Source organism: Pistacia vera, unplaced genomic scaffold (assembly GCF_008641045.1).
Source record: "Pistacia vera cultivar Batoury unplaced genomic scaffold, PisVer_v2 Contig478, whole genome shotgun sequence".
Classification (NCBI taxonomy): Eukaryota; Viridiplantae; Streptophyta; class Magnoliopsida; order Sapindales; family Anacardiaceae; genus Pistacia; species Pistacia vera.
Genome location: NW_022196310.1, coordinates 1,289,396 through 1,300,636, shown reverse-complemented (window position 1 = coordinate 1,300,636; position 11,241 = coordinate 1,289,396).

Below are 11,241 nucleotides of genomic sequence, written 5' to 3'. Positions count from 1 at the left end.
AACCCCCAAGATTTGCCTACTTCCAAAAAAACCCCTGAAGTTTCAGTAATAAACTCTACACCCGCCTATTGTTACCGGTAGGACTATTTCGTTCGTTTTAATAGTAAAAAGGGTAAAGGGAAATGAGGGCGCGTTTGGTTCAATACTTCTACCCATATTCCCAATCCTATTCCTCAAATGTTGTTTGGCACATTATTTAAGAAATATTAGTATATTTTTTTAATTACTTTTAGATCTCTTAAGTTTATTAATTTCATTAAATACCCCCAGAAAAAAGTTTAAAAATTAGCAAAAACACCCCCACCCATACATACTTGCCAGATTCTGGCAACCACTATCGGTGATAGCTGGAATCTGTCACAACGGCCTACACCACGACCAGAACTGGCTGGTAATTCACTGATCTGGCCTTTTCTGGCCGTCAGCAACGGCCAAAGAAATGGTCGTTGCTGACCGAAAATGACGACCGTATCTTTGGCCGTTGCTGACGACCAAAGATGGACTTTTGCGGCCGTCGACGGCCACATCTGGCCGTAGATCTGGCCTTTTCTGGCCAGATCTGTTGTGGATTTGGCCGGAAAAGACCATATCGACGCGTTACAACACATATCCGACCAGTCTGTGTTGTAACGTAATTTTTCGGCCAGATTCCAGCGATGGTGGCCGGAATCTGGCACTGCGGGTGATGGGGGTGTTTTTGTCATTTTAGAAAATTTTTATATATTTGGGTGTTTAGTTAAATTAGCAAACCTAGGGGGTTTTTTAGAAATTTTTAAATTTTACCTCGTAAAACTCCCCTATTCAACTACCCAATATTATTCCCAAAATCCTATCCAAAATAATAAACCAAATGCACCTGATAATTTTTTTTTTTATAACTATTAAAAATTAATGAAAGGGTTAATAACAAGAATCCCCCTTAGGTATAAATAAATAACAAAAATCCCCTATCATTATATAAATAACAAAAATCCCCCAACCGTTAATTTTTTGGTGTTAAAATAAATGAAGAGGGGCAATTAAGCAAATACTAGATGGCACGCCCGCGCGTTGCGCTGGTTTATTTATTATATTGTTTTTATTTTATTATCGGATTTTTATATTTTAAGAAATTGTAAACGACTATTGTTTCACAAAAAAATATGTCAAATATTGATTATAATATAATATTTTGTTATTGTTCTTTTTTTTTTTTTAATCGGGTTTTTATGTTTAAAGATTACTGAGAATCGTTATATGATTGTCATTTAGGATGTCATTAATTAGTCCCCGTGTTTGCTGCTTATTGGTATTAATAAAATAAGGATGATTCACATGCATTCAATTAATGTATGCAGTACAGATCTTTCACATTCCTCTTTTAATTTGATAAAATGCAAGTGATGGAAGATTGAAATTGTCAGTTTGTAATTCAGCAGGAATTGAATTAATTGAATTCAATACATAGAAGTTGAAAGTCCCGCAACTTATGAAAGTGGTTTTGACACAAATAAATTAATTAATTGAAGAACGAAATAATACTGGAACATTTTAGTGATAGGAATATATTCCCTTTTCAAAGCAAAAGAAGAGTTGCAACACTTTTCTTACAACAATTTGGTACATAATAATATAATTGAAATGACAATTTTGCCCTTCTTAAAATTAGTAGTTCCTGCATGGAATATAACCATTGCTTTGAGGTCCAACAGTTAATCTTTCACCATTTTAAAAGGTTTCCCAGCACCATGAAATGAGCAAAAATAAAATAAAATAAAACTTGTCATCCTTCATCATCCAACACAAACTCTATTCGCCACAAAACACAAACTATTACTGGCTACAGAGTCCACAACAAAAACATGTATAACCTATCTAAGAATGTAAGTTTGCAACTTTTTGATAATAAAATATGCTTCATTGATAAACACTTTGCAATATAACATTGTTTATAAGACACATAAAAACAAAATAAATGGACAATATTTTTTTTTTTTAAATGGTTCATACTGTGTCTACGCCAAAAAAGAAGTGTTCATTAAATTATTCCGAATGTCAGCCCCATCAATGCTCACTGTGACCATCACTGCCAAAGGTTGGCTGCATAATAAAGGAATCAAAACTGAATCAATTTACGTTCAGAAATAAATCAGTAATAATATGAAATTTCATAAACAAACAATGGTTTAAAGTAAGCACCTGTGAGTGGGGCAATGGCTGGCTACACTTGGAATGACCACTTCCGGTTGCTCAACAGGTGGTGTATAGGTTGTTGTTGTAGGTGGAACAACTCTTAGTCAAGCACAGAGAGAAAGATGGGAACTGTAGTTCCAAGCTCCATGAATATATCAAAAACTGATAATGAAACAGGCATCATTGATTCTCCAAAGAGCTTGATGCTGGAGCTTAGTTCGTCCTCAAGTCAAGAGGTTAGTCAAATTAGCCAAATATGAATATGAATATCCAAGAATTTGTCAAACATCCGCATATGTTTTAATCCAAACTTAAGTTCTACGCAAAAGTTCACTAAAAACTTAAAAATTTCTATTTGAAAAACTCTTTCTGCAAGAAGTTTGAGTTTATACTCAAAGAAAATAATGGGTTACTAAATTTAGTCTGGTTGCATAAAAGCACCAAAAAAAAAAAAAATTCAACTGCATTTAGACATTAAGAAAACTTAAAGAGTAAGTGCTTTTAAGATTACACTAAGTTGGCACATAAATCATCAAATTTTTACTCTATAAAAGAAAAGATTACCTTTCGAATATGGTCTCTGCTTTCCATCATGTTAGCTGCTGGGTTTGAGAGCTAATCAATTTCATTTATGATTTAAAAAAAAAAAAAAAACAATTAAAAGGATGTTACTCATTTATCCCATCACACACACATGCACATGCACACACATAAACACATACTGTATATGCATTAAATGTGACAAAGTAAGAGAAAGTTGTGCAATTCTTGGAAGCTAATACATTGTGCAGTAGCTAAAACATATCATATCCAATTTGATGGAGATCTATGGACAAAACCATATCATTATGTTGTGTACCATAATCAATCTATAACTTCACATTGAAAATATATGTAATGTATGAAAGAAATAATACCAGAAATTGACGGAGTTAGAATGCCATCACCAATAACCATGCTGGTTCCCAAAAGCACTATCAGTAGCAATAGAAGTTACTCACTACTTAATTGATCTTACGTTTCATCTAGTTTTCTAGCACAACTCTTGTGTTATATAAAGGGCTGCAATCTCACAATACAAACATCGTAAGTTCACGCCTTAGTCTAACATATCATAAGAAAATAATGAGAAGGAAACAAAAAAGAAATGAAACCTTTTAGAATTATTCACAATGGCTTAAAAAACAACCTCATCAACCTACAGGAAATCCCAATTCAATTAAATCACAAAAACAATCAAACACCGCCATCAAATTTCCAATAAACATTTGAATTCTTCACACAAACATACCCGCCTAGCAAGGCCAAGGCTAACACGATCAAGAATCTTGAAATCAGACATCTTGAACCTCATAACATGCCCTGACTCTTCTTCCTTCATAGAACAACCTCAGATTCAACTCGAGAAACAACCTTCCTCGAAGATGAACACTGAACGCCAAAACTTCTCCTCTGAAACATCACACATGACTTTGACTTCCCACAAATTACCTACTAATCAGCCTTGTTGAGAAATTCCCACTTAAACTCCATCCCTCAACACCCTCCAAACCCGAACTGGAACCAATCCTACATATCGCCATATAGCCAATCTACAAAAAGACAATTTTGGATCATTCTGAGAACAAAAACAACTGTAGACGTTTAGTTCTCATGTCATTTTAAGGAACATAAAAAAAAAAAAAATCAATATTTAAATCTAAGTCATTGAATTATACAAAGAAATGAATCAATCAACACATATAGAATAAGTTTAAGTTCAGTTGTTAAGAAACTTACTCACTACTTAATTAAAAAACTTTTAAAATTTAAATCCAACCCATTAAGTTATATAATGAAATGGAATCTTTAAGAAATGGATTAAAAGGTGTAAAATAGTAATGTAGAATTATGCGTTAACTATAGAATAAACAATATTTATATTAGCTTCTGGTATCATCATTCAGTGAGAACAATAAACTGTGAATCTTTTATTGATAATAGAACTGTTTATATATATAGTTATATTTTTTTCCTTGAGGAATACCAAGCTCCTTTTCTTTGGCAATAATCAGGGATTCACGTTTCCATAAATCAAATATTACATGTATGGTTGAGCTTGTTATTTCTAACAAAGCATCCATTATATCTCTGTTCATCATTCTGGTTTGTCCAGCGTGACTTTAAGGTTTTGTAGAATACCTTCCAGTTCAAGTGAAGCATCTGACGTTGCTGCTTGACCTGCTAAAAATAAAAAAATAGACATGTAAAAGTAGATATGTAGAAGGAATATAAGAGTAATCAGTTGGTGTTATTTACCGCATGCTTCTGTTTGTTTGGATTTGGATTGACAATAGTTGGTCTTTTGTCTTCCATTTGTTAATGACATCTGTGTGAAATGAAAGAAATATTTGAAGGTGTATGGATTGTTGAATTCTCTACTCTTATATAGCTTTAGATGTCATTAAGTAATATTATATGATAATTAATGATTACAACAACTGTTCGTGTTATGTTCAATGTAATTGGATTATTGCTAATTAATATGACTTTTAATATTTTTTAATAAGTGTTTGTTAGTGTATGTTAGTGTATGCCCTAGAAACCATTCGTGTTGTCGATTTCAGAGCATTTTGTCTTGTATCTATATATATCATAAATAATAGAAGAAAGAGTTCTTCAATTCATATATGTAAATTGCTTCCTTTATTCAGTCATGCATTTAAAATAAAATATATATATGAATTGTCCAGATGATTCATTTAATAGGTAAATGAATTATCGAAAAGGGTTCCCTACGGAAGCAATATAAATTTGGGCAACTATATTGCACAGTAGGCATACCGGATGCTTCCGAAAGATATCATGAGTTGATATAAGTACGGATGACGATGATAGTCATGTCACTAGGGCATTGGTATGGATTAACGGTTGGTGAACTGTTTTTCGAACGTGACCGAATAACGACAAATCACTTGGAAAAGCATGTAGTCAATGATTTATCGTTTGGTTATATCAGTGCACGATGTAGTCCTTTGACCTGAGACATTGTAGTCGGATCCGATATGGATGCGTATGGTTCATACGGTGTATAAGTACGAGACTAATCATGTTTCGTACAATAAAGTCTATTTGGTCATGCGTTGTTCATATGCGGAAACGAACGATGGTCAAGAGGGGATCCATTGCTCAGAAATATAGGATCGGGAGTACCGCTGACTCCATCCGGATTCGAGTTCCTATACAACTCGATAAATGTCAGAAAACTGAATTTCTGGCCAGAGTCTATTATTAGTCATAACAAAGTAAGTTTGTGATGACAAGTTTCGGACATACTGATCGACAATCGGTAGAAGATCAGTTTAGGATTTTGACGTTCCATGAATCCATACTCGATTAGGATATCTCAATGGGGGACTTTACCTGCATGGTACGTATATCTAAAATGGGTTCGATGAAGTATTTCTTCATCGTGGTTTAGGGAGTATGGCACATTGCTAGATGTTTACCAGAGTCGTGGGCCTCCGGACAGGTTTCCGGATTCACCAAAACTGCTCACGCTAATCCACAGTGGACCTACATGGTCACACCAAAGCCTTGAGAAGTTAGAGAATGATGAAAGAAGAAATATGATATCCAGAGGGCTAGCACCTTCCGAGGGTAATAACGAGATTCTATAGTAATAGTTACATAGAAATCATTTGTGACATTTTAAGGATTAAAATGGTCAAGCAATAATTAATTATATTTAATTATTATATCTTAAAGTGTTAGATTAATGAGATGAACAAAAATAACCTTTTAATAGTTAAAGGGAAAAAGGAGTAAATTTTTGGGTGTTAATGTAAACTAGTTTAGTTTACATGGGCCCTTGATAATATTGATTATTCAAAGGGTAGCATATTAAATTCGTGGGGTCCCTTTATAAATAAGATTTTAGTGGCTTGGAAGTGAGAAATAAATAATTGCAATATTACCCAAATATATTAAGTGCAAAGGTTGCATTTTTGTTCATTCTTGACTAGTTCACAAAAACACAAACCAAAACTCTCTCTCAAACCCTGGCCACTCTCTAATCTCTCAAGGTGTGTTAAAGTGTGGAGGTTTCATTCTTTGAAGCTATCTTCATCAATCCAAAGCAAAGAGTAGGTATAATTTCTTCTCAAGCTTTGTTTTTAAAACCGTTTTCTTGAATCCATTTTTTATGCTTTCTTCCCATTTCCACCACTCTTCATGCATGCATGCTGTTCTTTCAGTGTTTGCATGTTATTGATTATGGTTATTTTGATTTAAATGTTTTATTGTTATTGGATGAGTTTAATTTTTAGATTTATATTAAATGTTAAATGATAATACGTTTTATAAAAACATTTTTCGTTATTATGTTGGTATTTTTTTTTTAATTGAATGTGAAGGGGTAAGATATATAATAATAATATAATTATTGAATGTAAAGGGGTACAAAAATATTAATATAAATAATAATTAATTAATATGCATGAATGAACGTTGAATATTAATGGATTAATAAAGTGTATTATTGAATTTTATGAATGTGAAAAGATATGTTGTATCTTTATCAAATTAAAAGAGGAATGTGAAAGATCTTAAATTAAAAGAGGAATGTGAAAGATTTGTATTGAATACATTAATTGAATGCATGTGAATAATTTCTATTATAGCAATCTCTTAATATTCATGGAAATCAATAACACACAAGCGAATCATTAGTAATTTATCAAATTAAAAGAGGAATGTGAAAGATTTGTATTGAATACATTAATTGAATGCATGTGAATAATTTCTATTATAGCAATCTCTTAATATTCATGGAAATCAATAGCACACAAGCGAATCATTAGTAATTTATCAAATTAAAAGAGGAATGTGAAATATCTCAAATTAAAAGAGGAATGCGAAAGATTTGTATTGAATACATTAGTTGAATGCATGTGAATGATCCCTATTATAGCAAGCCCAATAAATAGCTAACACGTGGACCAATTAATGACATCCTAAATAGCGATCATATATCAATCCTACGTAGCGTCAGAAGAAGCAATATGCTTCAGCATTATATAAATATATAGATTATCATTCTATTTAGTTATAAAATCTAACAATACACTAACAACTCACTAACAGTATATAGATTTTTGTTATTTTTGAAATCCCATAGGAACTCTTTATTTGATTAAATCTCGCGGGCCTAGACAAAACCCCATAATGAAAATAATAATAATAAGAAAGGTAAAAAAAAATTAATAACAATAATCCCGTATAATAAATAACAAAAATTCCTTTGTAGTTAGAGAAATAATAGAAATATTCGTCTTCTTAATTTTTGGTGTTAAAATAAATGGCAAAGTGGTAATTGAATAAATATTCAGTCACTTGTCACATTATAAACTCTAACATAATACCAAAAGCTAACCAAGGTAGGATGAATTTTATATTTGAAATATTAGGGGGACTTTTGTCATTTGATCAAATCTTATGCAGTCGAGAACAAAACCCCTAAGGGTGTGTGTGGTTCAGTTACTGAAAATATTATATTAATGAAAATATAGATTACATTGAAGGTTATTAAGAATGTTTAGGGAAATGTATTTGGTTGGTTGGAATAAATTGGTGAGTATATTATATTAATATATTTGGTTGGGAGGAATAAATTTGTGGGTATGTTATTTAAATTACTAAATTGCTCTTTTATTAAATATTATTATTTAGATTATTAATATAACCCCCTACCTTTAAAAACTTAGTAAAAACAACCACATAATAAAAGTTTGAAAAATGAACAAAAGCACCCCTACCAACCCAGTCACCGCTGGCTGCCGGCAACCGACAACCCAAAGACACACAGTCGATTGGAAATGGTCTCCGTGCACCGATATGGTCATTTTCGGCAAGATCTATGGTCGAAAATGGCCAGATGGTAAAAGATCTGGCCGGGAAATGGCCAAATCTAATCTGCTGGGAAAACGGCCAGATCGTTGATCTGGCAGTTGACGCACAAAGGTCATTTACGACCGGTGGTGCACTGTTACGGTGGTGGCAGTTGGCCTCCGACGGTGGTGACTGGCGGCGATAGGTGGTGGGGGTGATGGCTTAGGTGAGCTGCAATTTGTTTTGAATTCAAGGGTAATTTTGTCCAAAAAGTTAATTAATTGGGGTAAAAATGTAATAACCAGTTTTATGTAAATTAATTTAAAAACAAGGGCATTATTGTCCTAAAATTGTATTAATAAGGGTTCGTTTGGATCGCGAGAATATAAGATAACAGGGGTAATCTTCGTTTATTTTGCAAGATTCCGATGTTTGATTTACAAATAATAAAATATTATGGTAATCTTTTATTGCAAACAATGTATACTGTTGGTAATGTGGGGGATAATCTTATTACCTTGCTAGGGGGTGTTATTAAAACATTACGGAGGTAATATGATTTTTCTACCCATTTTGCCCTTAATTAAAAACCATTTCGAACACAATTGCCTCAAATGTCTATCAAATAACAATTACCCCAGCAGCCCAACATTTGAGAAATTAACTAAAACACCATAACCACAAAAAAGTTTAACAGTTAACAAAATACACCCAACCACCCAAGACCATCGTGGCAGTGACTCACGACCGCCAGTTGTTGCCGTCAGTTGCCGTAATAGTGCACGACTGATGGGATCTGGTCGGTCATACACTGGTAAGGTCTTTTCCGGCCATGGATCACAAATTCATGGCTGAAAACAGCCAAATCTGGCATTTCTATGGCCATTTCATCGTGAAATGGCCATAGATCTAACTATTTTCCAGCCATGGATTTGTGATCTATGGCCATTTTCAGCTTTGTCAGCACATGACCAACCATATACATCTAATTGTGTGCCATTCCATCGACTGCTGGCAGTGGCTTGGGATGGGTGGGTGATTTTGTTACAAATTAAAGTTTTATATGGCTAGGGTGTTTTAACAAAATTTCAAATATAAAGGGTTAAAAGAAATAATTCAAAAATTAATAATAAAAAATGCTATTATATTAAATTTAAAAAGGAGGGCAATTTAGTAATCTATATAACATACCCACCAATTTATCCTCCCAATCGTTTATATTATTCACCAATTTATCCTAACCAATCAAATACATTTTTTAAACATTCATAGTAATCTTCAAGGTGATTTTTCTTTATGTTAGTATAATATTTTCCTATAATAAAACATTATATCATCCAAACGCCCTCTAAAGGGTAAAATTGTAACAAATATAAGATCACCAAGTAATCTTAAAATACCTAAGAAAATAGAGGTAATCAGATTACCTCCTATATTACCAACAATAACTACTATGAGTGCGTTTGGTTCAAAGAATGTTGTATTACTGGGAATATTATATTAATGGAAAAATAAATTACCTTGAAAATTATTAAGAATGTTTAGGGAAATATATTTGATTAGGTTAGAATAAATTGGTGAGTATGTTATATTGATATATTTGGTTGGAAGGTAAATGGTGGGTATGTTATATATATTACTAAATTACCCTCCTTTTAAAATATTAATAAAATATTAGTTTTATTATTATTTTTTGAATAATTTTTTAAACCCCTACATTTGAAATTTTGCTAAAACACTCCAACCATATAAAACTTTAATTTATAACAAAATCACCCCCACCCACCCTAAGCCACTGCCGGTAGACAACTACCACCGTCGGTGCATCCGTTAGTCTCCGAAATGGTGCACAACTAACCAGATCTGACCATGAAAAGGCTAGATCTTTGGTCGTGATCTAGCTATTTTCGGCTAGATCGAAGGCCAAAAACAACCAGATCGACGTATGGACGGTCAAATCCCCCTTGTCATGCGTCGATATGGCGACTGCGGCCGCCGATGGTCTTGGGTGGTTGGGGATATTTTGTTAACTTTTAAACTTTTTTGTGGCTGGGGCATTTTAGCTAAATTCTCACATGTAAGGGGTCTAAGTATTGTTATTTGGTAGACATTTGATGGCAGTTGTGTCTGAAATGATATTTAATTAAGGGCAAAATAGGTATAAAATAATATTACCTCACTAATCTTTTAATAACATCTCCTGTCAAAGTAATCTGATTACCCCTATATTATCAGCAGTAAACTATTTATAACAAAAAATTAGTGTAATATTTTATTACTTGCAAACCAAACAAGGGAATCTTGAAAATTAAACTAAGAGTGCCAAAGTAATATTATTTTACCCCATTCCTAATGCAGCCTATTAGTATTAGGGGTGTTCAAAAGAACCGGTTGGAACCGGAACCAACGAGTGCCTGGGGTTTGGTTCCGGTTCCTACTCAGAACCGATCGTCAATGGGTAGGTTCCGATTTCAAATTTTTGGAATTGTTACTGTGCGGTTTCGGGACTAATATAAAATAAAATTAAAGATTAGGGGGGTTAATAAGAACTTTTGTAGAAAAAGTAATATGAATACATTTATATTTATATTTCATAATATTTAAAGTAAGTTGGTTTGGCTTTTGAGAATCTACCTTTACAAAGTAATGGAGTTTGTAATTTTGAATTTTGAATTTTGAATTTGTAATTTTATTTTTGTTAGCAAGTGCCAGGTGAGGGGGTATTAGTAAGTTTTTAAGGGTTTTTTGTCATTTTAAAAACTTTTGGGGGGTCATATAATTTTACTAGGTACCCAGAATCGGAACTGAAACCATTGTTACAGGTTTTGGTTCTATGTGCCTAGGAACCGGAACCGTCGATTCCGATTCTGGTTCCAAATTTCAAGGAACTATTGGTTCCGGTTCTAGTTCCAGTTTTGGTTCCTTCAAAAAATGCAGGGTACCCGGAACCGAACACCCCTAATTAGTATTGGAAGATTACTAGAATCTTATATTACCTGACTATCAAACGTGGTAATCAAGTAATATATGATGACATTACTTCAATAATCCCATACAACCCCCAATCAAACACAGCCTATAAATAAAATTAAAATACTTGTGATGATGTGCAAGGGAAAGGGTTGGTCAGGCGGTTAGGCATAGGAAGGATGAGGGCAATTAGGTCATTTGCTCTTGTCATGTTAAAACTAACCGTAAATT